The following is a 25,339-nucleotide window of genomic DNA, read 5'->3' as shown; positions in this document are numbered from 1 at the left end:
CTTGCTCCACCTCCCTCCCTCCCCAGACAGCCCCTCTGGTGGAGTGCGCCATCTCCCGACCCCCGGCCGGGCCCGGCAGGCCCACCACCCGTGTCGGTCGCTTCCCGGTCACACCGGCGATGCAGTATCCGCCAAGCAACTTGCATGGACGCCCCTCACCGGCTCCACCGCGACCTCAGGTGGAGACAGGGGTCCCCGCGCCCCGTCCGGGTCTGGCCGCCCACCGAGGTCACGTACCTTCCAGCCCGCAGAGCCGTCGCTTCGCCTTCATCCTTCAACTAGGGCCTGCTCTTGACCACCCACCGTAGATCTGCGGCAGCGTGAGCCGCTTCTCGGCCGAGCTCTCAATCTCGATGGACTCGGCGATGCGGTCGGCATGGGACAGGTTGCACCACGCGCTGTGGCCAGACGAACTGCTCTTGCGCGGCTGCCCCTCAGTGGCCACCGAGGCAGAAGGCAGGCCCGCGGCGGCATCAGGGTTCCTGGTTGCGCCGCCCCACGGCGCTAGGCTGGAGGTGGCAGAGCTGTAATGGCTCACGTCCGACCGGGGCAGCAGCTTCAAGTCCAGGTCGATCGCCGCCTTTCGCCCACCACTGGAGAGAAGAGAAGGGGCGAGGGCGGCGCCGGGGGCCCAGCAAGCGCGAAGAGGTGATCTGAGGCTGGGGAGCGAGGTCAGTGCTGCCAGCACATTCGTGCCGCGAGGAAGGCACAGCCGAGGACAGCGCGGGTCCAACATCTGGTCTCCGCTGGGCACATGGTGCGAAGGAGTCGGCTGTCTGAGTACGCCGGGTCGACCCTGCGGACAGGGCCGGAGGACAGAAGAACGGAGGGAGCCGTTAGAAACCCCTCTCCTGGCGGCGCTCGCGAAGCTAATGAGTACTGAACACGGAGGCGGGAAAGCCTGCAGCTACTGTGCAGCCGCCTGAAACACGTGTTCTGTGGGCGCCCCCAAAGGCGGGCTGCTCTGCGTTGGCGCTCACTCATTGGCCACGAGGGACGCCTGTCTGGGGCGGGCCTGCGAGTGGCTCTGCGCAATAAATGGCAGTCAGCGCCATCAATCGAAGCGAGGCAGCCAATGGGCGTGCACGCAGAACACATTGAATAAGCAAAATAGCACCAGATTCACATAACCCAAGAATGGACTAACAGTTACCAAAGGGAAAGGGACTGGGGTGGATAGCTGGTAATGGAGAGATAAGGGGAGAGGGAAAGAAAGCGTGCATTACTATTAGTACGTATAATGTGGGAGTGGGGATCACAGGGAGGGCTATACAACACAGAGAAGACAAGTAGGGATTCTACAGTATCTTACTATGCTCATGGACAGTGACTGCAATGGGGTACCTGGAGGCATCTTCATGATGGGGGGAGTCTAGCAAACATAATGTTACTCATCTAATTATATATTAATGACAGAAAGATATTTAGACAGATAGGTAGATAGATAGATAATGAATGAGTGAATGAATGAATGAATGAATGAATAAATAAATAAATAAATAAAAGAATGCAGCAGACCAGTATAAAAAAGATATGTGCACCCCTATGTTTATCACAGCACAATTCACAATAACCAATCTACAATTATATGAGCAACATTATGGTTACTAGACTCCCCAGGTCATCAAGTAGCCCCACCACATACCCCATTACAGTCACTGACCATCAGCCTAGTAAGCTGATATAGAATCACTACTTGACTTCTCTGTACTAAACTGACTTCCCCTTGGGACCCCTCCCACATTATGTGAGCTAATTGTAATACCCCTTTGTTTTTCCCCGCCCTTATCCCTCCCTTCCCACCCATTCTCTCCAGTCTCTTTCCCTTTGGTAACTGTTAGTCCATTCTTGGGTTCTGTGATTCTGCTGCTGTTTTGTTCCTTCAGTTTTCCTTTGTTCTCATACTCTACATATGAGTGAAATAATTTGGTACTTGTCTCTTTCCACCTGGCTTATTTCACTGAGCATAATACCCTCTAGCTCCATCCATGTTGTTGCAAATGGTAGGATTTGTTTTCTTCTTATGGCTGAATAATATTCCATTGTGTATATGTACCACATCTTCTTTATCCATTCATCTACTGATGGACACTTGGGTTGCTTCCATTTCTTGGCTATTGTAAATAGTGCTGCAATAAACATAGGGGTGCAACTGTCTTTTTGAAACTGGGCTGCAGCATTTCTCTGAATTTTTAATACTGGCTTCCTGCATCCAGTACATGGGCTCCAGATTTTAATAGTAAACATGAATTTGTAACACTCCATCCTAAATTTCAGCTTTTCACTAACTTTATTCTAACGATTTGAGTCCCATTTTGTTAAGTGCCTGAACCTGGCAAATATTCCACATGTAATTCCAGTTTGGTTCCTAGAGTCTCGGTATTTTTGGTTTAATCATTGGTCTGAAAGCTTTCAGGATACTCTGCAGGAGAAGAAAATGGTATTGGCTCCCTTTTGGCATTTAGTATTGATCCTTCTTCCATAATTAAAAAAGATATTTTTTTGAGAGGGCATCTCTCATATTTATTGATCAAATGGTTGTTAACAACAATAAAATTCTGTATAGGGGACTCAATGCACAATCATTAATCAACCCCAAGCCTAATTCTCAACAGTCTCCATTCTTCTGAAGCATAACAAACAAGTTCTTACATGGTGAACAATTTCTTACACAGTAAATAAGTTCTTACATGGTGAACAGTGCAAGGGCAGTCATATCACAGAAACTTTCAGTTTTGATCACGCATCATGAACTATAAACAATCAAGTCAGTTATGATTATTCGTTTGATTTTTATACTTGATTTATATGTGAATCCCACATTTTTCCCTTATTATTATTATTGTTTTTTAATAAAATGCTGAAGTGGTAGGTAGATGCAAGATAAAGGTAGAAAACATAATTTAGTGCTGTAAGAGGGCAAATGTAGATGATCAGATCTGTGCCTATAGACTAAGTATTAATCCAAGCTAGACAAGGGAAACAAAACATCCACGGATGCAGAAGATTTCTATCAAAATGGCGGGGGTTGAGGTTCTAAGCCTCATCTCTCTGTTGATCCCCAATTTCTCTCCTGATGGCCCCCCTGCAACTGTGCATGTCTTAGGTTGTTCCTCCCTTGAGGAATCTTACCTGTCTCTGGCTAACCAGTCATCTTCCAGGGCCATACAGGGAAATGTAAAGTTCGTAAGTGAGAGAGAAGCAATATTCTTTGAAAAGGATAGCTTTCTACTTCTTTGCAGATTTATGCCATGTGGCTTCTATGCTCAGCATTTGTCTTGAGGTATCTTTACCACTTGGAAGAATTATGATACTCAGTAATTTTCGATATGAGGCACGAATTCTACTAAAGGGTTGTAATTAGGAAGAAGAAAAGCTACAGAAGTAGCAGACAGAAGAAAACATGGGAAAATTGATTATTTCTTTGACATATCTTCTTGTAGAGTAACATAAGCATGTATAGGTTTTAACAAACTACTAATTAAATTGCATACACACATTAACAGAATAGGAATACAGATACATAACAAAAGCAGACCTACAATTACCAGCCATATCCAGTGAAACCAAGAAAACCAGTTAGGTACCCTATGCGTTTGTAAAAACTTATCAATGATATGATGGATAATGTCTAACTGAATTTGAATAGTTTGAGAAAAATCAGACAAATTAAAACAACACATTCCTGGGAACTGTTCACATCCCATATGTTCTTTTAACAGTAGATAGTCTATAGACGCACGATTTTGGAGCACTGCAACTTGCCCTTCTCCTAATTCTTGGTTGAGTTCCGACAGTATAGATCCAGTCAAATTTGTTGTTTTACTGTATGCACAGGCCAGCTTAGATATCTCCTTCTTCATTCCAATGGCAAGTCCAGGAACCGGTGGGATGAATGCAGCTACAACTGCAACAGTGCCAGGGTCTTTGTTGAAGTTTTTTGATGATCATCTTCTGAAATGACTCTTCCAGAGGATGTTGATGTTGGAAGATCTTCTTCATACAGTATCTTAATTCATTTTCTGGGTAGCCAAATTAGGCCTTCATCCTCTGTATAAACACAAACAAACCCTTTGCCCACACTTTGATATGACCTTTATACCATTGTGAAGAACCTATTGGAGATAACCACACAGGAACTGCTTTTTTTTAAGAGAAAGATATATTATCATAAAAGTGTACTTCCATAGCTGATCATCCCACACCCTTTAAAAGATCAAAATTAAGGATATGTAAAGGATGCATTAATCATTGATTTACAGTTAGTTTTATCCTATCGGGAAGTAATCCCCCATTTCTTTCTTTTTTTGTTATCATTAATCTACAATTACATGAAGAATATTATGTTTACTAGGCTCTCCCCTACACCAAGTCCCCCCCACAAACCCCATTACAGTCACTGTCCATCAGCATAGCAAAATGTTGTAGAATCACTACTTGTCTTCTCTGTGTTGCACAGCCCTTCCCTTTCTCCCACCCCCCACATTATGCATGCTAATCATACTACCCCTTTCTTCTTCCCCCCTTATCCCTCCCCATCCACCCATCCTCCCCAGTCCCTTTCCCTTTGGTAACTGTTAGTCCATTCGTGGGTTCTGTGATTCTGCTGCTGTTTTGTTCCTTCAGTCTTTCCTTTTTTCTTATACTCCACAGATGAGTGAAATAATTTGGTACTTGTCTCTTTCCACCTGGCTTATTTCACTGAGCATAATACCCTCTAGCTCCATCCATGTTGTTGCAAATGGTAGGATTTGTTTTCTTCTTACGGCTGAATAATATTCCATTGTGTATATGTACCACATCTTCTTTATCCATTCATCTACTGATGGACGCTTAGGTTGCTTCCAATTCTTGGTTATTGTAAATAGTGTTGCGATTAACATAGTGGTGCATCTGTCTTTCAAACTGGAGTGCTGCATTCTTATGGTAAATTCCTAGGAGTGGTATTCCTGGGTCAAATGGTAAGTCTATTTTGAGCATTTTGAGGAAACTCCATACTGCTTTCCACAATGGTTGAACTAATTTACATTCCCACCAGCATAGTAGGAGGGTCCCCCTTTCTCCACAACCTCACCAACATTTGTTGTTGTTTGTCTTTTGGATGGCAGCCATCCTTACTGGTGTGAGGTGATATCTCATTGTGCTTTTAATTTGCATTTCTCTGATGACTAGTGATGTGGAGGATCTTTTCATGTGTCTGTTGGTCATCTGAATTTCTTCTTTGGAGAACTGTCTGTTCAGCTCCTCTGCCCATTTTTTAATTGGATTATTCACTTTTTGTTTGTTGAGGTACATGAGCTCTTTAAATATCTTGGATGTCAAGCCTTTATCGGATCTGTCATTTACAAATATATTGTCCCATACTGTAGGGTACCTTTTTGTTGTATTGATGGTGTCTTTTGCTGTACAGAAGCTTTTCAGCTTGATATAGTCCACTTGTTCATTTTTGCTTTTGTTTTCCTTGCCTGGGGAGATATGTTCAAGAAGAGGTCACTCATGTTTATGTCTAAGAGATTTTTGCCTCTGTTTTTTTCTAACAGTTTTATGGTTTCATGAGTTACATTCAAGTCTTTGATCCATTTTGAATTTACTTTTGTGTATGGGGTTAGACAATGGTCCAGTTTCATTCTCTTACATGTAGCTGTCCAGATTTGCCAAAACCCTCTGTTGAAGAGTCTGTCATTTCCCAATTGTATATCCATGGCTCCTTTATCAAATATTAATTGACCATATATGTTTGGGTTAATGTCTGGATTCTCTAATCTGTTCCACTGGTCTGTGGCTCTGTTCTTGTGCCAGTACCAAATTGTCTTGATTACTATGGCTTTGTAGTAGAGCTTGAAGCTGGGGAGTGAGATCCCCCCAACACTTTGTTCTGCTTTGTGAGGATTGTTTTGGCTATTTGGGGTCTTTGGTGTTTCCATATGAATTTTTGAACTATTTGTTCCAGTTCATTGAAGAATGTTGCTATTAATTTGATAGGGATTGCATCAAATCTGTATACTGCTTTGGGAAGGATGGCCATTTTGACAATATTAATTATTCCTAGCCAAGAGCATGGGATGAGTTTCCATTTCTTAGTGTCCCCTTTAATTTGTCTTAAGAGTGTCTTGTAGTTTTCAGGGTATAGGTCTTTCACTTCCTTGGTTAGGATTATTCCTATTTATTTGATTCTTTTTGATGCAGTTGTGAATGGAGTTGTTTTCCTGATTTCTCTTTCTATTGGTTCATTATTAGTGTATAGGAAAGCCACAGATTTCTGTGTGTTAATTTTGTATCCTGCAACTTTGCTGTATTCCGATATCAGTTCTAGTAGTTTTGGAGTGGAGTCTTTAGGGTTTTTTATGTACAATATCATGTCATCTGCAAATAGTGACAGTTTAACTTCCTCTTTACCAATCTAGATTCCTTGTATTTCTTTGTTTTGTCTAATTGCCATGGCTAGGACCTCCAGTACTAAGTTAAATAACAGTGAGGAGGGTGGGCATCCCTGTTTTGTTCCCGATCTCAGAGGAAAACCTTTCAGCTTCTTGCTGTTCAGTATGATGTTGGCTGTGGGTTTATCCTATATGGCCTTCATTATGTTGAGGTACTTGCCCTCTACACCCATTTTGCTGAGAAGCTTTTTTCATGAATGAATGTTGAATTTTGTTAAATGCTTTTTCAGCATCTATGGAGATGATCATGTGGTTTTTGTCTTTCTTTTGGTTTATGTGGTGGATGATGTTGATGGATTTTCGAATGTTGTACCATCCTTGCATCCCTGGGATGAATCCCACTTGGACATGGTGTATGATCCTTTTGATATATTTTTGAATTCAGTTTGCTAATATTTTATTGAGTATTTTTGCATCTACATTCATCAGGGATATTGGTCTGTAATTTTCTTTTTTGGTGGGGTCTTTGACAGGTTTTGGTATTAGGGCGATGTTGGCTTCATAGAATGAGTTTGGGAGTATTCCCTCTTCTTCTATTTTTTGGAAAACTTTAAGGAGAATGGGTATTATGTCTTCTCTGTATGTTTGATGAAATTCCGAGGTAAATCCATCGGGCCGGGGGTTTTGTGTTTGGGTAGTTCTTTGAGTAAAATTTCAATTTTTTGCTCGTAATTGGTTTGTTTAACTTTTGTGTTTCTTCCGTGGTCAGTCTTGGAAGGTTGTATTTTTCTAGGAAGTTGTCCATTTCTTCTAGATTTTGCAGCTTGTTAGCATTTAGCTTTTCATAGTAGTCTTTAATAATTCTTTGTATTTCTGTGGAGTCTGTCGTGATTTTTCCATTCTCATTTCTGATTCTGTTGATGTGTGTTGATTCTCTTTTTCTCTTAATAAGTTTGGCTAGAGGTTTATCTATTTTGTTTATTTTCTCAAAGAACCAGCTCTTGGTTTCGTTGAGTTTTTCTATTGTTTTATTCTTCTCAATTTTGTTTATTTCTTCTCTGATCTTTATTATGTCCCTCCTTCTGCTGACTGTAGGCCTCATTTGTTCTTCTTTTTCCAGTTTCGATCATTCTGATTTTAGACTATTTATTTCGGATTGTTCTTCCTTCTTTAAGTGTGCCTGGATTGCTGTACACTTTCCTCTTAAGACTGCTTTTCACTGTGTCCCACAGAAGCTGCGGCTTTGTATTGTTGTTGTCATTTGTTTCCATATATTCCTTGATGTCTATTTTAATTTGTTCGTTGAACCATTGATTATTTAGTTACATGTTGTTAGGCCTCCATGTGTTTGTGAGCCTTTTTGGTTTCTTTGTAGAATTTATTTCTAGTTTTATACCTTTGTGGTCTGAAAAGTTGGTTGGTAGAATTTCAATCATTTGGAATTTTCTGAGGCTCTTTTTGTGACCTACTATGTGGTCTCTTCTGGAGAATGTTCCATGTGCAGTTGAGAAGAATGTGTATCCTGTTTCTTTTGGATGTATAGTTCTATAGATGTCTATTAGGTCCATCTGTTCTAGTGTGTTGTTCAGTGCCTCCGTGTCCTTACTTATTTTCTGTCCAGTGGATCTATCCTATGGGGTGAATGGCGTGTTGAAGTCTCCTAAAATGAATGCATTGCATTCTAATTCCCTCTTTAGTTCTGTTAGTATTTGTTTCACATATGCTGGTGCTCCTGTGTTGGGTGTATATATATTTAGAATGGTTATATCCTCTTGTTGGACTGAGCCCTTTATCATTACGTAATGTACTTCATTTCTTGTTACTTTCTTTGTTTTGAAGTCTATTTTGTCTGATACTAGTACTGCAACCCCTGCTTTCTTCTCCCTATTGTTTACATGAAATATCTTTTTCCATCCCTTGACTTTTAGTCTGTGCATGTCTTTGGGTTTGAGGTGAGTTTCTTGTAAGCAGCATATAGATGGGTCTTGCTTTTTCATCCATTCTATTACTCTGTGTCTTTTGATTGGTGCATTCAGTCCATTTACATTTAGGGTGACTATTGAAAGATCTGTACTTATTGCCATTGCAGGCTTTAGATTCGTGTCTACCAAAGGTTCAAGGTTAGCTTCTTTAGTATCTTACTGCCTAACTTAACTCGCTTATTGAGCTGTTATATACACTGTCTGGAGATTCCTTTCTTCTCTCCCTTCTTATTCCTCCTCCTCAATTCTTTATATGTTGGTTGTTTTATTCTGTGCTCTTTCGTGTTTCCTTTAACTGCTTTTAGTGGGTTGTTGATTTTATTTTTTGCCTTTAGTTAGTATTTGGTTGGTCTGCTTTCTTTGCTGTGATTTTATTTTCTCTGGTGACATCTGTTTAGTCTTAGGAGTTCTCCCGTCTAGACTAGTCCCTCTAGAATACCCTGTAGAATTGGTTTGTGGGTGGCAAATTCCCTCAACTTTTGCCTGTCTGGGAATTGTTTAATCCCTCCTTCATATTTAAATGATAATCGTGCTGGATACAGTATCCTTGGTTCAAGGCCCTTCTGTTTCATTGCATTAAATATATCATGCCATTCTCTTCTGGCCTGTAAGGTTTCTGTTGAGAAGTCTGATGATAGCCTCATGAGTTTTCCTTTATAGGTGATCTTTTTCTTCTCTCTAGCTGCCTTCAAAACTCTGTCCTTGTCCTTGTTCTTTGCCATTTTAATTATTATGTGTCTTGGTGTTGTCCTCCATGGGTCCTTTCTGCTGGGAGTTCTGTGTATTTCCATGGTCTGTTCGATTATTTCCTCCCCCAGTTTGGGGAAGTTTTCAGCAATTATTTCTTCAAAGACACTTTCTATCCCTATTTCCCTCTCTTATTCTTCTGGTACCCCTATAATGCGGATATTGTTCCTTTTGGTTGGTCACACAGTTCTCTTAATATTGTTTCATTCCTGGAGATTCCTTATCTATCTGTGTCAGCTTCTATGCGTTCCTGTTCTCTGCTTTCTATTCCATCAATGGCCCCTTGCATCTTACCCATTCTGCTTATAAATCCTTCCAGAGTTTGTTTCACTTCTGTAATCTCCTTCCGGACATCTGTAATCTCCCTCCGGACTTCATCCCTTAGCTCTTGTATATTTCTCTGCATCTCTGTCAGCATGTTTATGATTTTTATTTTGAATTCTTTCTCAGGAAGACTGGTTAGGTCTGTCTCCTTCTCATGTGTTGACTCTGTAATCTTTGTCTGCCTCAAATTTTACCTTTTCATTTTGATAGAGACAGTTTGCAGAGCTGGCACGAGTGACGGCTGGAAGAACTTCCCTTCTTGTTGGTTTGTGGCCTTCCTCTCCTGGGAGAACAGTGACCTCTAGTGGCTTGTGCTGGGCAGCTGCATGCAGACGCGGCTTCTGATTCTTGCCCGGCCGCTATGGAGTTTATCTCTGCTGTTGCTGTGGGCATGGCCTGCCTCGGGAAGCTGCTCTGATATGGCGGAGCCGCGTTGGAGGGGAAACGGCAGGGAGGCTGTTTATCTCTGTGAGGGCCCTCTGTCTGACCTGCCCTGCTATACAGGGGTATAGGGTGCCCGGAGTTCCCTGCTGCTGGACTAAGTGTCCCAGGACGCTTCCGTCTGGCTGTGCGGTCCTTGTCCCTTTAACACTTCCAAAAAGCACTCGCTTTTCTTTTTCCCTGGGGCACCGGCTGCCGGGACCTACTCACACATCTTACTGTCCTTTTTCCCTAGTATCCAGCACCCCACGCATGCACTGTCTGCAGTCCAGTGCGGATGGCAAGGGCTGGCTGATTAGCAGTCCTGGGCTCCTTCTCCCTCCCTCTCTGACTCCTCTCCTCCCACTGGGGAGCTGGTGTGAGGGGCGCTCAGGTCCCACTTGACTGCGGCTTGTATCTTACCCCCTTCATGAGGTGCTGGGTTCTCGCAGGTGTGGATGTAGTCTGGTTGTTTTCCTGTGTCTTCTGGTCTCTCTTTCAGGAAGAGTTGTCTTTGTTGTATTTTCAAGCATATATGTGGTTTTGGGAGGAGATTTCTGCTCCTCTACTCACGCCGCCATCTCGGCTCCACCTCTAAAAAAGATTTTGACATCTTAGGAAAAATGATTGATTCCATGTATGGTACCAAAAGATCACAAAGTTAAATTGAGAATTGTAGTGTTATCCCAGAGGAAAAGGAATATGCCATTATATTTTTAGAGGAATCAATTCTTTCTTTAAGACATACTGAGAATTAATCTTGCCTTTAGAGCCCTCTGGCTGTATTTTTTCTTAGCAATATTATGATCTATTTTTGATGTTTTAGTTCATAGAAAATTTCAATCTGTTACATACGTTTACATTTATTGAATTATTTTTCTTCTTTGAAGTTCTATTCATGGTCTTCATAGGACTGATTTTATCTTGGTTTTCACAGTGTATATTGTGGTACCTCATTAATTTGGTGAAAGTAGCAGTTGGTTTGGTATATCTAATCTGTATTGCTCTCATCTTCGTGAATTTAAACAAACATCTTTCTCCTAGGCTTGAGTTTCTATATCTTAAGCAGTTTGGATTAAGTGACCCCTACCACCTCTGAGATGTTTGGACTTAGTATTGTTCCCAGGTTGAAGGCTGTTTCATTCTTAGTCCCCTCCCTAGTTGCTTCACTGTACCAATCCAAGACCATTTCATAATTTAGAACAGGTAAAAGCTGTTTGGTTCTTGGTAAAAATTAAGAAAAATGATTTTAGAAGGAATTTTGAAGCCACATCTTAAATGTTATCAAAATGGAATTTACCTATAATTAATGATGCTGTAAATATTTGTGGTGTAAAATTTAATGTACTGTAGAAATTAGTGATGCTACAGTTGGAATTTGAAGAATTTTTATAGCCAACATGTAATTTTTTATTTAAATACAGTTCATCTGTATATTACTATTTCATCCAATTTACGATGCCATTAATGGATAGACACAACCTTATTTAAAATACTGCTAAGAAAGACTGCCAGCTAACAGACTCACCATTGAGTCTAAGGTATACCCCTATATCAGAGACATTAAAATGTAAATCTTAGTCATTTTGAGTTTTCAGGCCCTTTTCTGTCCTAACAGTGACATGGGACCACTCTTCTATTGACAGTTTATCTTAAAACACCTGCAAAACCGGAAGGAGTTCCTGTTTCATAAGAACAAGTGGACCTCTTTCCTTCACCGTCACTAGTAAGAGTTAAAAATTAGATTTTGTAGTTTTCAAAGAAACCATGCTTATCTTATTGCTGATTTTGTGTATTTATGTGTGTCCCTTTATTAGCACCTCAGGCAAGTAGAAGTGGCTGGAAAGTTTTTTGAGATTTTTGGAAGTGGAGTTTCACAATTATCTATAGTGGATCAAACTACAATAGCAAATATGTGTCCAGAATATGGTGCTATCCTCAGCTTTTTCCCTGTTGACAATGTGACTTTAAAACATTTAGAACATACAGGTAAGAAGCAAGATCATTTAGGATAAACTTGTTACATTTCCAGTGTGTGTCTCTGAAATATTCTATAGTAAGTCACTATTCTTGTACATGTTATTTAGTTATTCATGAAATTGTCTTATTTTAAAAGAATGCATAAAATGCATATTAAACTTCCCAGATTCTGGTCTGTTCCTGGTTCCCTGGGGCCCATTTACGGCAACGTAAAGGGATTATCTATACTGCCTACCTTCAGTTTTGTTTTTCCCCATAATGATGGAGACCTCCATTCTGCTTAGGGATCAGAGGTTGCAGTTTAATGGGAGTCAAGCTTGAGAATATTCTCATCTGTTCTTTTAGCAGGAATAGGTGGTCACCAGACAAAGAGTTTGGGACCCAGTGCTCTGACAGTAAGAAGCACGTGATTTGGTGAAAAGCAGCACAGGGTTACAAGTTCCGAATCTTCTGTAGCCTGGTAAGCTAGGAGTTTTTACCACTCTTATGTTGAGTAGTTTATGTATTATAAGAAGTACCTGAAAACCCACAATGTGTTGATACTACATAAGGCCCCTTGTTTTTAAAAAGCAGGATCTCTTTTCTTATTTTGATCCACTTCCTCTTTTTTTTAAGTAAAAACAATTTTGCTTTTTTATTGAAGCATAGTTGCTATACAATCTTATATTGGTTTCAGGTATACAACACAGTGATTCAACACTTACATACATCATTAAATGCTCACCCCAGAACTGTTGACTATATGCTGTACTTTCATGTCTGTGACTAATTTATATTATGATTGAGATTTTGTGACTCTCTGTTTCACCCACCAACCCCAATTCCTTCCCCATGGTAACCACCAGTGACTTCTCAGTGTCTATCAGCCTATTGCCTGTTTTTTTCATTTTGTTTTGTTTTGTTTTTAAATTGCCCCTCTTCCTCTTTTAAAGAGATCATTGCTGAACTCCTAATCTCTAATCATACATATATTTGGGGAATATATTCTAGTATTTTTCATTTTGGGAGAAGATTATTATAAGTCACATGGCAAAATGAATAACAATTCATTTGGATTCTTGGAGAGGGAATAGTCCTCATAAAATGCTGAGATTTCTTCAAGCTGGATTTTGATGGGTGGCTTCTACATGGGTCTGGGCTTTCTCATGTGGTGGCTTTAGGAATCCAGTGGTCCGAGGACACAGAGACAGCCAGCCTTCTGGAAATCACACTGCTTTGGTGAAGGGGGAACACAGACCCCACCCCTTGCTGGAGGAATGTTACTGTTACATTGTGAGAAGAACTTATAACTTGGAGGATGTGTTCTGTGACAATCCTGCAGAAAGACCATCTGCATAAGTCACTTTACTTCTCATCAGGCTTACAGACAACCACCCCAATGTTCAATTGGAAACTTTTAATATCAACATCTAAATTCTTTAATTTCTGCTTTTTCTCTGTAAAACTGTTCTTAACTTTCACTTTATTCTTTCATTTTAACTATTAATATTGTTTATTGTTTACGGAAAGTGATGGATTTCTTCCTTCATGGTGGATAGTAATTTATTATGTTCGGTTTTATTACTGGTTTTTCTTTTGCAAATAATATTTTTTGCGAGTCTTATAGAAGTTGCTCAGTATTTATCATCAGTGATTAACTTTTAAGTAAGGGCTGGTAGGTGTTTTTAGCAAGTAGCGTTTTCATGAAGGGTATACTTTACTCTTGAGAATAATATCAAATATTAATTTGGAAAGAAATCTATTCTGAGTATTATGTAATCTGGAATATTTGTTTCTTGCTCATCATTGGAACGCAGAACCCTACCCCCAAAGATTTCACAATTCCTTACTTGATTTTTGTTATTAATCTTCTTTTTAGGTTTTGACAAAGACAAACTCAAGTCAATGGAAGCATATCTTAAAGCTGTGAAATTGTTTAGCAATAACCAGAATAATTCAGGAACGCCTGAGTACTCCCAAGTATATACAGAATAACCCAAGTAGTAGTGAAGAGTGTAAATTCTGGAGCCTAACCACCTGGGTTTGAATCCCAGCCCTAAAATTTATTAGTTTTGTAACCTTGGGCACTTTATTTAGCCTTTCTGCCTCAGTTTCCCCATCTCTAAGATAGGAAGATCCTATCTAACTCAGGATTCTTTAAAGATCAAACACAAATTCATTAGAACAGCCTCAGGCACATAGTAAGTGCTCAATAAATTTTAGCCATTATTACTATTTAACAAGCTAATGGGTATGTGAGTCTCATTTTATTAATTAATTTTACATAGATTTCTATTACAGTGAATTTTTCAACTTTTTATGGGGTCTAAATTTTTAGTATTTTAAGTACAAAATTGACTCTTAATTTAGCACTCTAATTTTTTTCTACTTCATGATCACTATAATATCCTCCCAAAATACCAGTTTTGATGATGTCTGCATCTGGTTAATGTCTATATTTTGTGAAAATCCACAATTATGAAAGGGATATCCAGTTATGCAGTCTTAAATGTTAAATATATTTTACAATCTAAGCAAACGTTTGTAATCTGTTGTGGATTTGTGTTTATATTGAAGTAGGTAGTATTCACTTTCAGGAGTCTTAATTTTAATAACATTCATTTTCTAGTAGTGTGTCAAGGATCTAAATAAACAACAGGATGTTATCATAGGTGTGGTTAACTGTTAGCTATATTTTTTGTGGGGGGTGGGAATCCATTTTCTCACCCAGCTGTATTGTTCTTGATAGCATGTATCCCTCCTTGAAATTTTAATTTGTGTACTGGTTTGTCTGTCTTTCCAAATGGAAGGTACACATAGGCTCCATTAGGACAGGAACTTGTGTCTGCACTATTTATTTTTATTTATTTTTATTTTTTGCATTGCATCTTCAGCTCCTAGAACACTGACTGGCACACAGTAGATACTCAGGAAACATGTTAGGCAAATAGGTGAATACATTACTGGCATATTGAAGGCTAGTATAGGACCCGTAGGGATTGAATTGGTGTAAATTTGCTTTGGTCGGGTCTTCTAACTTCTGTGAGGATTTTCTGGTCCACTTCACCACTGTTTATTGACTCTAGTGCTTTGTCCACATTAAAAAACAAAGAAGGGAAGGAAGAATTGTAGGAAAGAGTAAGAAAAAGTAAGTAGAAACGTGGTAGTGGTAAAATAAAATGGAATACATTTGCTTATTAAAAACCTGACCATATTAAGAAATAAAGCTATAACCCATCAAGAAATTGATTTCAAGAGAAACTCATGAATCCCACTTTTAAACACAAAGACTACGATCACCTGGAGACAAGAAATGAAGGCATAAGAAAAGCAGGTTTGTGGTCAAGGTCATTCAGAACAAGCGGGGTTGTAGAGGAATCATGAAGGTCTCAATGAAGGGAAACTTAATTTGCACATACGCTGGATAAGTGGATGACAGGAAGTGATAGAAATACCAGAGAAATTAATAGAAACTTAGGTGGAAGGTGGGGCTTTTAAAAAAATAATTTTTTGAACCAAGGAATAAAAGTGTGACCTGCAGGAGCCTGCCTGGCCAGCTAGACACTGGGGAACCAGCAAATGAAAAACTCTTTCTCTGTTGTGTCCCTCCAGCACCATCTACCGACTGGCCGTGAAAGGGTAAATGCTCACGAGCCCAACTCCACTGTCACAGAACAGGCAAAGAAGGGAGAATTTAGAGCTCAGAGGCCAAAGTTGATAGTCACCACAGGCATCCACTGTACAAGAGACATCTGTGAAGACAGTGTTTATCATCTTCCTGGAAAAAAAAAACATTTGGGGAACAGAAAATTTTTTACAGACTATTCAATTGATGTTGGACAGTGTGTGCATTGTTCTGCTAGTCTTCTAGCAGTTTTTGTCATGTTTCATAAATGGGGTTGTTAAAAAAATCTGTATTTCTGGGGTTGAATGTCAGAATGAATACGTAACTCAGTGTGCTTCAGAAATTAGTCCTTAAGTTAGAATCTTTACTTAAAGTTCTAAATCCTTTCCCTTTTCTCCATGATCTAGGTGATCCAGATTAATCTGAATTCAATAGTTCCATCTGTCAGTGGTCCAAAAAGACCTCAGGATAGAGTTGCTGTGACATAAATGAAAAGTGATTTCCAAGCTTGCTTAAATGAAAAGGAAGATCACTCTATTGATATCCTTGTCAGTGCACTTTGTGTTGAATAAGTAATATAGAACTAGCCAGGTGACCCATAAAGTCAATCTGCTGTGTTTTTTTGTTACAGCACACACCATCAGCCCCATTTTTCCTTCTGACCAAAGTATAGATCAGTCGTTTACCCAGGTCCACTGTGAGGAGCAGAGGTTGACTGTCTCTCTTTAAGTTAAAATTTAAATTAATTAAAATTTGGGTTTCTTAGTCACAGTGGCCTCATTTCAGGTGCTGGATAGTTACTTGTGGTTAACACTTTTGTGTTGGACAGCATAGATACTAAATATTCACATCATCACAGAAAAATTCTGTTGAATAGCACTGTTCTAGACTTTTGTGACTTCCCAGAATAGGAGAAAAACACTACTGTGTAACTAATTATTCTCAAAATCTGGTAACAAGTGACCTCTTTGACTTGGGGGTTTATACAGAATTTCTGAGAATCATGGCTTCAATCTTGCCACTTTCTCTATTCTGAGAACTAGTAGCTGGCTTTCAGAGCCTTCCTTTCTTAAAATTTCTTTGTGTGTGTGTGTGAGAGAGAGAGAGAGAGAGAGAGAGAGAGAGAGAGAGAGAGAGAGAGAGAATGTCAGACTTAGACAGGAACAAAATGGTGTGTTGAATTCCCATGTACTTCACTTCAACAATTAACTCATTGGCAGTCTTGCTTCATGTATTTTATACACATAGGTTCACAGGCTCATTTTGAAGCAGATCTTCAGGGCCATTGTTAACAAAGAAAATATGTTATTAACAAAGAAAAATTCTTATTGTGACTACTCAAATTCATATTTTAGCTGAATCTTAACTACTAAAGGTCATGAATCTTTAGCAACACTCACAAATAATCAGAACTTCCAGTGTCAAATCATCATATGTCAAGGATCTGCTGTATTTTCTGCCAGTCTTTTTTCCTATTTGTATCCAGAATGTATAGTTTATATTTATGTGCAAATTTACATAGGTTGGATTTAAAGGCTTCCAAATTGCTGCCGAAAAGCAGAATGATGCCTTCACTATTTGCTATGAATAGGTGTCTATCAGCTGTCCCATGAGTCTGTCGTCGTCGCTGCAGTTACCAGTTGCATCAATAACTGCAATCCATCTGTCATGCTCTCTGCAGGTAGGTTGTGTTTTATGGCCATACATAGTCTTTTCCTAAATTAGTTTTTACTTTTCTGTTATGTGGTTTTTCTATATCACACGTGAGTATCAGTGTCTGTGTCTGAGAAACTTCATGAGATTTTTAGGTCTTCAACATTAGGTCTCAAGGAGACTAGGTTTGATTTATGTTACTAATTTTGTTTTTATTACATGGGAGGTAAATTTTTAAAAAATCATAACTTGCATGTCTATTAGTTTTAGGTTGTATCTGCTGCTTCTGGTAATTTAGAAGTATAATGATCGAATCCTTTGATAATCTATGTGAAGTTTCCATAGTAGTGTGCCATAGTCCATTGAGAGTAAAAGTTGATTGGTAAGGATTGTAAATGAAATCAGTTGTATGCACATAGAACCACTCATTGTTAAAAGTCATGTGTAATACATGATGAATTATTATTTATTATGACTGGAATTTTAAAAGGCTCACTATGCGTTGGTTACTGTGTGCATTATATTACTACATATCGTCCTTTGGTCCATTTATGCGCATGCCACATCAGGCTGCACGTGAACAATTTACAATGTAAAGCTAGTGTATCTGCTGCAACTTGTGGTTTGTTTCAAATGAAAAAAATCAAGAGCATAGAGTGGACAAAATAATGACAGTAAATTCATGAGTGTGGACTTTTACCCTGACAAGAGATGGAGATTGGCTTGTTAAATAAATACTTTCTCGCTTCCCCCTTTAATGTGAGGAAGGAGGGAGAGACATCACCGTAATGAATCATTGTTCACTGTGCAGGTCTTTTGGCTAAAAAAGTTGTTCAAGCTGGTCTGCATGTTAAACCTTACATCAGAATGAGTTTATCTCCAGGCAGTGGGATGGTTACACATTACCTCAGTTCCAGTGGAGTATTGCATTCCTTAGTAAACTCGGGTAAGTAAGTGATAGTTACACCTCTTTACACTGACATTGGTACTCAGCAGTGATGGAAGCTGCTTCCTAGAACCCTTCATAGTCAAGAAGTTAGAAAAATTGTGCTCTAGCTTACTTGTTACCTCACCATTGTCACACATCTTTGAGGCCCTGTCACTCACAGGTAAGATTGGTTATAGTCAGTGAACACAGCAGCAGTGTGCTGGCTGCAGAAGTAGGAAATGTGGATTCGAGTTTAAGGATGGAAAGACAAAATGGACAAGTAAAACCAAGTAGCAGTGGCCGGCCATATATGCCATGGTACCATGTAGAGTGTAATTTCCATGAGTTGGGAAGACAGGAAGAGTGAACTCTTACAGGTTGTTTTATTAACTGAGTAAATTGTCTTGATTGGAGCTTGTGATGTGCTGGGGTCTATTAAATAAGCACAGGTGAAGTTGTCCCTGAACTGTGGGGAAAATACGTTTACATTTCTTACATAATCAGAAAAATAAATTGTGGCTAGCTATATTCAGTGTCTATTTTGGAACATACCCTACATAAGTAGTCAATTCCTTTGCAAGAGAGATACATTTTAGATTTTCTTTTTGCTTTTAGAAGGGCAGCTGGAGGTAATTTTGAGGATTTTACCTACAGTTTTTTAGTTATATCATCTTGGGATTTTTGTCAGGGACTTTTTTTGGTTAAGAATGGGAAGATTTGTTCCTGTCAGAGGACCCAACTCCAGCACCTCTTTGGTGAGCTTTGGTCAGCTTGTTAAAGCCAGGCTGTCTTGAGGCTTTGTAGTTTAAACCCTCAGGCAGAAGTACAGCATCAGTTTTTTGAGTGCTCATGTTATGTTCCTAGCAAGTAGTAGCTGAGGAGTTTTCTTGTGTAGTGTGATTGGCTCTCTGCAGAGTTAGTTACCAATCCTGACTAGGGCTTGTCCTAAGCATCAGGACTTCAATGGTTGGCATCCAGTGCAGGCTGCATGCCCGAGAGGGAGAGTCAGGCTTGGTTGCTCAGAAACCGGAGTAGACATGCCGATGAAGGTTGATCCATCTGTCATGAATATTCTCTTCAGTGATCTTATTACAAAGGTGGAAATAAGAGATAAGGCTTGTCGTGTCTTCACAAATGCTGTGACGTTCTGTCCAGTCATATTTCTGTTTTGAAATGCAGATTTGAAATAGTTGGCTATGGATGTTCAGCATGTGCTGATAAACACAGCACCCTTATCAGAAGCCATTTTAAATGCAGTCAAACAGGTAAAATGTGTCACTCAACAAGATAACGAACTCTGTTTTATTAATAAATTACAGAAAATGTATATTGACATTTGTATTTCTGTAGACCTATATATATTCTGTGGGAATAGTAACCTGTCAATCTTAAAATGATTCTCAAAGAATAACACCAGGAATTAGTTTATTTACAGTTTTGATAGTTCTGTAATAATTGGTAGAACATGTTTTGGTTATCTTGTCCTCAGAAGTACAATATTTGAGATTGTTTATGTATATATAATTATCCAAATTTGTACCATCTCTAGAATATATATTGTTTGTGTGTGTTTTTCTTCAGGGTGATTTGGTTACCTGTGGAGTTTTATCTGGAAACAAAAATTTTGAAGGTCGTCTTTGTGATTGTGTCCATGCCAACTATCTTGCCTCTCCACCCTTGGGTGGCTTATGCCATAGCAGGTACAGTGAATACAGATTTCCAGACCGAGCCTTTAGGTATCTCTTCCTTTATCTGCATACATATGTCCCTGCACACACTTTTTTCCCAGAGGCTGTTGTATTTTTGAAATGTTTCTTAGATCAGCCATTCTTTGATCATTTCAGGACCTCTTGGTGTAATGCATCGTCATTCATTTCTGTGTTTATATGAAGAAAGTAAAATGGGCATAGTTGCTTCCTTCAGCTGCTTATGCCTAAAGCAGTCTGCTGTTGAGTAATTTACTTAGTTTGTATGATAATTCCTTTGGCGATGTGAATATCTTGAATCTCATACTAAAATATTTTAAACAGGTACTGACACTACTGGCAAGAACATTTACCTACATAATATTTGGCCTCCTCGAGAAGAAGTTCATCAGATAGAGGAAGAGCATGTTATATTGTCCATGTTTAAAACATGAAAAGAGGAAATAGAGGTAAGAGTCTCATTTCTTCAGCAGTTCAGTGAAGTGTCGATGTTTTCTTTATTTCACACATCCTGCTTTCTGAATAGAATAAAATTTTAGATTACATTATTTTGAACACATACATTTTAATGAGTTATAGTCATTTTGTATCTGGAAATCTCTAGTATCTGAGAGAATAGCTTAGAGTAACAGAATTGATTTATTTTTTTACCTATTAGAAATATGTAGCAAGCATTTACATTTGGCATCTTGAATATGGGCACACTTCATATAAACTGCTCTGTTAGCCCACTCAGATGGTTCAGATTTCAAAAGAAAGATGGTGCAATGAGTCTGTCTCACCCATGCCTGGCCTCCTGCTTCACCTCCTCAGAGGCAACCAGTGCTTGTCAGTTTTTTAAGCATCATCCCAGGGATGTCTTTTACACCTACAAGTAAATACATATAGTCACACTTTTTTTTAATAATGGAAAATATATATATGAGGGCACAAAAAGCGTTTATTCACTTAACAAATATTTACTGAATCTCTGCTGTGTGCCAGGCACTCTTCTAGGTATGCGGATTTCATCAGTTAACAAAACCCAACATTCTCATGGGGAGAGGAAGGCAGTGAACCATTAGCAGAATAACTAGGTAGATTACATATTATGCTAAAAAGTGGTAAGTGGTAATGAAAAAATATATATGATCAGGGTAAAAAGAACCAATTGTGCAAAATTTGGGGAGTAGATTGTAATTTTATATAGAGTGGTTGAAAATATGACATTTGAGCAAAACTTTGAAAGATGTGAATAAGTTAGCCATATATCTGGACAAAGAAGAGGGCTGCCCGGTGGAGAAATCAGGGTAAAGGCCTCAAGGAGGGCAGTGTGGCTAGAGCATGGGAAATAAGGATAGTGGTAGGAAACGATGTCAGAAATGGAGGTACCAGTACATAGGGAACTTTAGACCAATGTTAAAATGTAGTCTTGTACTCTGAGTGAAGTGACACGGGGAGTGGGAGCCATGGGAAGGTTTCGAACAGAGGAGTGTCATACTCAAAAGGGTTGCTCTTTGTATTGAGACTTTCTTGGGGGTGAAGGTTAGGTAGAAGCAGGAAGACCAGTGACAGCAGAATCCAGAGGGAAAGGCGATGATGGCTGGACTGCTGGGGTGGTGGTGCAGGTGGCAAGGGTTATAAGTGTAGTTTGAAAATATCACACTGTGATGTGGGACGTGCATTGAAAGAAGTAGCGGTTTTTGTCCATGACGATATTCTGAAGATCAACAGCAATACCCACACACAATCTCTCTTTAGCAACTTGTGTAGATATTTTTAAGTTTTTTAGATTTTTGGAGTCTACAAATTTTGACATTCAGTTTCTATTGAAACTTAACTCACAGGGTAGTGCTCCTAAAAATCTGGTGTGTTGGAATTTGATGAGCAAATCTTTATTGATTCCATCCAAAATGTCATGATTTTATAGAATGTGCTGTCAGCTTTATTTCTAAATCAGTAAGACCTATTTTTTTCATTTTAACATAAATACTTTATTTCCTTGATCATTTATATAAGCCTCTTTTTATGACTCCCATTTTATCTTTCTTTTAATTCACCAACCAAAACCATATTCACAGATGGGAAATAAGCAGTGGGATTCCTTAGAAGCACCATATTCACTCTTGTTTCCATGGGACTTGAAGTTTACTTCTATCAGATGTCCTTCATTTTTTGATAAGCTTGTTAAGTACTGTTTTATCACTGTTTCATCTTTTTAATGTTGTTATAACTAAAAAAACTCATGAAGAGTTAAATGCCTTTAACTTTTTACCTTTTAGACCAAAGAGCCAGTTTCACTGCAGTCTATTGAAAATGCCCACGTCCTACTGCATCTGGGAGACTGTGTCACCACAGACCATATATCGCCCGCTGGAAGCATTGCGAGGAGTAGTGCTGCTGTTAAATACTTGGCCAGTAGAGGGTATGTGTGCCTGGTGTTCAGATGCTTTTATTTTGTCTCCTTTCTTACTGATTGAGAGGCTTCTGGTCACGTTCGTTCCTCCAGGAAGTACCTGCTGTCACAGGTGTCTGCTTGCCATGGTGACTTACGCAGTAACTGGAGTACCTGTTGTACCTGATTTTGCTTATGTTTTTAGAAACTGAAATGGCTGTTTTAAATTGCACCCCTAATAGAGGGGTAGCCAAAATAAACAACTGATTGGAAGCAAGACTTCTCTTTTCAATTTTTCTTTGTTGAAAAGTCATCATGGTTTGACCTGTCAAATTACCCTAACCACCCTCCCCTAGTTAGAAATTTAAATGTGTCTTTTGTGGACTATAAGATGCATGTGCATGAAGCTAGGCTTGATCTGTGTCAAATGGAAAGACAGTGAATTCCTGCTTTTTGAGTCTAAAATTTTACATAAATCAATGAATGTAAAGATCGTTTATAGAGGAGATAACAATCTGAAACTAGAAACACATTATTTCATTTCTCTGTGCATGGTAATGCTCTCTGGCGTCACAGAGCCATCCTGACACCACAGACAGGTTTGCTGAAGGTGGGACATGCTGCCCGATCAACCTTGGTGTTTGTGCTGCTTGAATGACAAGACTTTGCAGTGAAATCTCATACACAGACCATGTCATGTGGCTTGGTTTGTCATGTAGAAAACCTGAAAACTCTTACTGTAGTTTCAGCAGTGCTGTCGTGAATTTTGTGTTTGAACTTACTTTCCAGTTAACTGTAGTTTGGTGTGAATTAAAGTACTTTGGTAGAAATTACTAATAGCAGCTGCCTTTGGTAAAACTTCACGAAGATGAATCAGTTTGTTACCCACTTAGCTTTTATATACAGTGTTGAGAAATAAGGTAAATTTTCTTTTTCCCAGATATTTGTTGGTTGTGATTTCCATCGTGGTCGTAATTGTGACATTGCTGCCAACCCTCAAAAAAAAGGAGCCACCACTTTCCAAGATAGTTTTTATATTTATTGTAGTTTCAGATCTTAGAATATTTAATCCAGTACTTCTCATAAATCAGAATTTTTTTAAATAGACATATGAACCATCCCCCACCCCCACCTCCATTATAAAAACATTTAAGTGTACAAATTTAGAATATTTATTGCCTTTACATAAAAGGCCGAACAGACACTTAGCTGTTGTTGAGATGCTTAGCTGTTTCTTGTCCTGGTGACCAGTCCAGCCCGTTAACACCCAGATTATGGTGTCTGAATGCCATAGCACTGTACAGGTATCTCAGCTTTCCAGAAGCTCAAGTCACACCACTTTGTTTTCACAAAAGACCTACATTGGTGTGGTAACAGCTTTTTTCGTGGAAGTGAAAATCCTCTTCGGACTTCTTTCCATTAGCAAAAAGGCAAGTGCTAGTGTAGGTCTATGGCAAAAGTGGAGTGATGTGACCCTCCAGAAATCAGGAGATGCCCTGCACTGGATGCTGTTTTGGTTTATGAATGGTTATGTTGGAACATTCTCTTCCAGATAGGAGGGGAAACCCGTACAAACAACCAGTGCTTCTTGGAGAGATGATTGATTCCAAATTTGGGTCTGGAAAATGTCTATATTTTTCCCAGTGAGAAATAGCTGCCAGAAACTACAGGGCTTCTGTGAAAAGGTCTCAGGAACCAATTTGAACCTGCCACTGCTTAAAGATGGGACATGCTGAGCATCAGTAAAAAATACTAACTGGAATGGATTAAATCATGCATTTTAGTCTCTGAGTTTATAATAATACTGAAAGAAAAAAACAGACCAACTTACCTCTGGAAGTTGGTAGGGAACCATCTGATTACTTAACAGTCATAGATTTGTAAACAGTCTTTACCATGTGGAATGAATTTCAGTATAACCTAATCATTGATGAAGGACATTTGTCTTTATAGAAGTTTTCCAGCTAAAAGTTGGAGGAGGAGTGATGAGTATCACTGTTGTGTAATCCCTAATGAAAGATTTAATCTGGACAGTGATGATAGTCCCTGGTAACATTCCAGAAAGAGACAACTGGGTATCATGTGCCTCCAATGGATGTTTGACCTATGAGGCCTGTTACACAAATTAACGTTAAAAACCCAAATATTATCAAGCCATTGGATCTGACATCTTGTTTACAGGAAATAAAGTGACAGAGGATTGGGAATGAAACCGTGGGAATGCAGTTAGCACAGTATAAATGCAGGAAACTACAACCAGTGACCTGTTTCCTTCAGAAAATGTACAAGAGGGGCAAGAAGGGAAAGCAGATGTGAAGATTAAGAGATTGACTGAATGAATATATGAAGCATATTTGGACCCTGCCTGATTTGAACAAACCAACAACAAATGAATCATGGGGAAAATCAGGGACATTTGAATATTGACTGGCTCTCTGATATTAAGAAACTGTGGGGGCTTTTTTGGTATCAGGATAGTATTTTACGAGTCCAAATCTTTTAGAGGAACATACTGAAATAGATACAACTAAAATGTGTTTTCCTCAAAATAATGTAATAGGGGATAATTATGGAAGAAACAGAGTCCATGATTTGATTATTACAATGTGATGAGAGGCACCTGCTTGTTGATTCACTGTTCTGTTTGCCCTACTTTTGTACATACTTGAAATTATCCATAATATAAAATGTTTTGAGTAAGTTTTACAATTCAGTAGTACGTGATTATTTTCCACCTGAAATTAAATTACTTACATAATTTTCCTGTAGCCTTAACCCTCATGAATTCAACTCTTACGGAGCCCGAAGAGGTAATGATGCTGTAATGACAAGAGGAACTTTTGCAAATATCAAGCTTTTTAATAAGTTTCTTGGAAAACCAGCTCCCAAAACAATTCATTTTCCATCAGGACAGATAGTCAGTATATATACAAAGTATTTAAGCAGTTGCCAACTATATCAAAATTTGTGTTAATGATTTTTGTGTTTGTTTGACTCTATAGCTAGATGTGTTTGAGGCTGCTGAGCTGTACCAGAAAGAAGGTATCCCACTGATTGTTTCAGCAGGAAAGAAATATGGGTCAGGAAATTCAAGGGACTGGGCCACCAAAGGACTGTTTTTGCTGATATCAATTCTTAAATTTTATCTTACTAAACTTCAAAGAGTTTTAAATGTTTCCTTTTGGCGGTAACATCCTGTGAAAGTTTATTTTCCTCATTTGGATTTTTTGTACTTATTTGAATA

At 39.0% G+C, this 25,339-nt stretch overlaps 1 pseudogene; it reads left to right on the top strand.

Annotated features, from left to right (window-relative positions):
* The first annotated feature begins 754 nt into the window (after window positions 1–754).
* On the top strand, window positions 755–25,300 carry LOC130684186 (iron-responsive element-binding protein 2-like; annotated as a pseudogene).
* The last annotated feature ends 39 nt before the right edge of the window (window positions 25,301–25,339 follow it).

The sequence above is a fragment of the Manis pentadactyla genome, chromosome 6, assembly GCF_030020395.1.
Source record: "Manis pentadactyla isolate mManPen7 chromosome 6, mManPen7.hap1, whole genome shotgun sequence".
In the NCBI taxonomy this organism is placed as follows: domain Eukaryota; kingdom Metazoa; phylum Chordata; class Mammalia; order Pholidota; family Manidae; genus Manis; species Manis pentadactyla.
The sequence above is the reverse complement of the archived record's forward strand: the minus strand, read 5'-3'. Positions and strand labels throughout refer to the sequence as shown.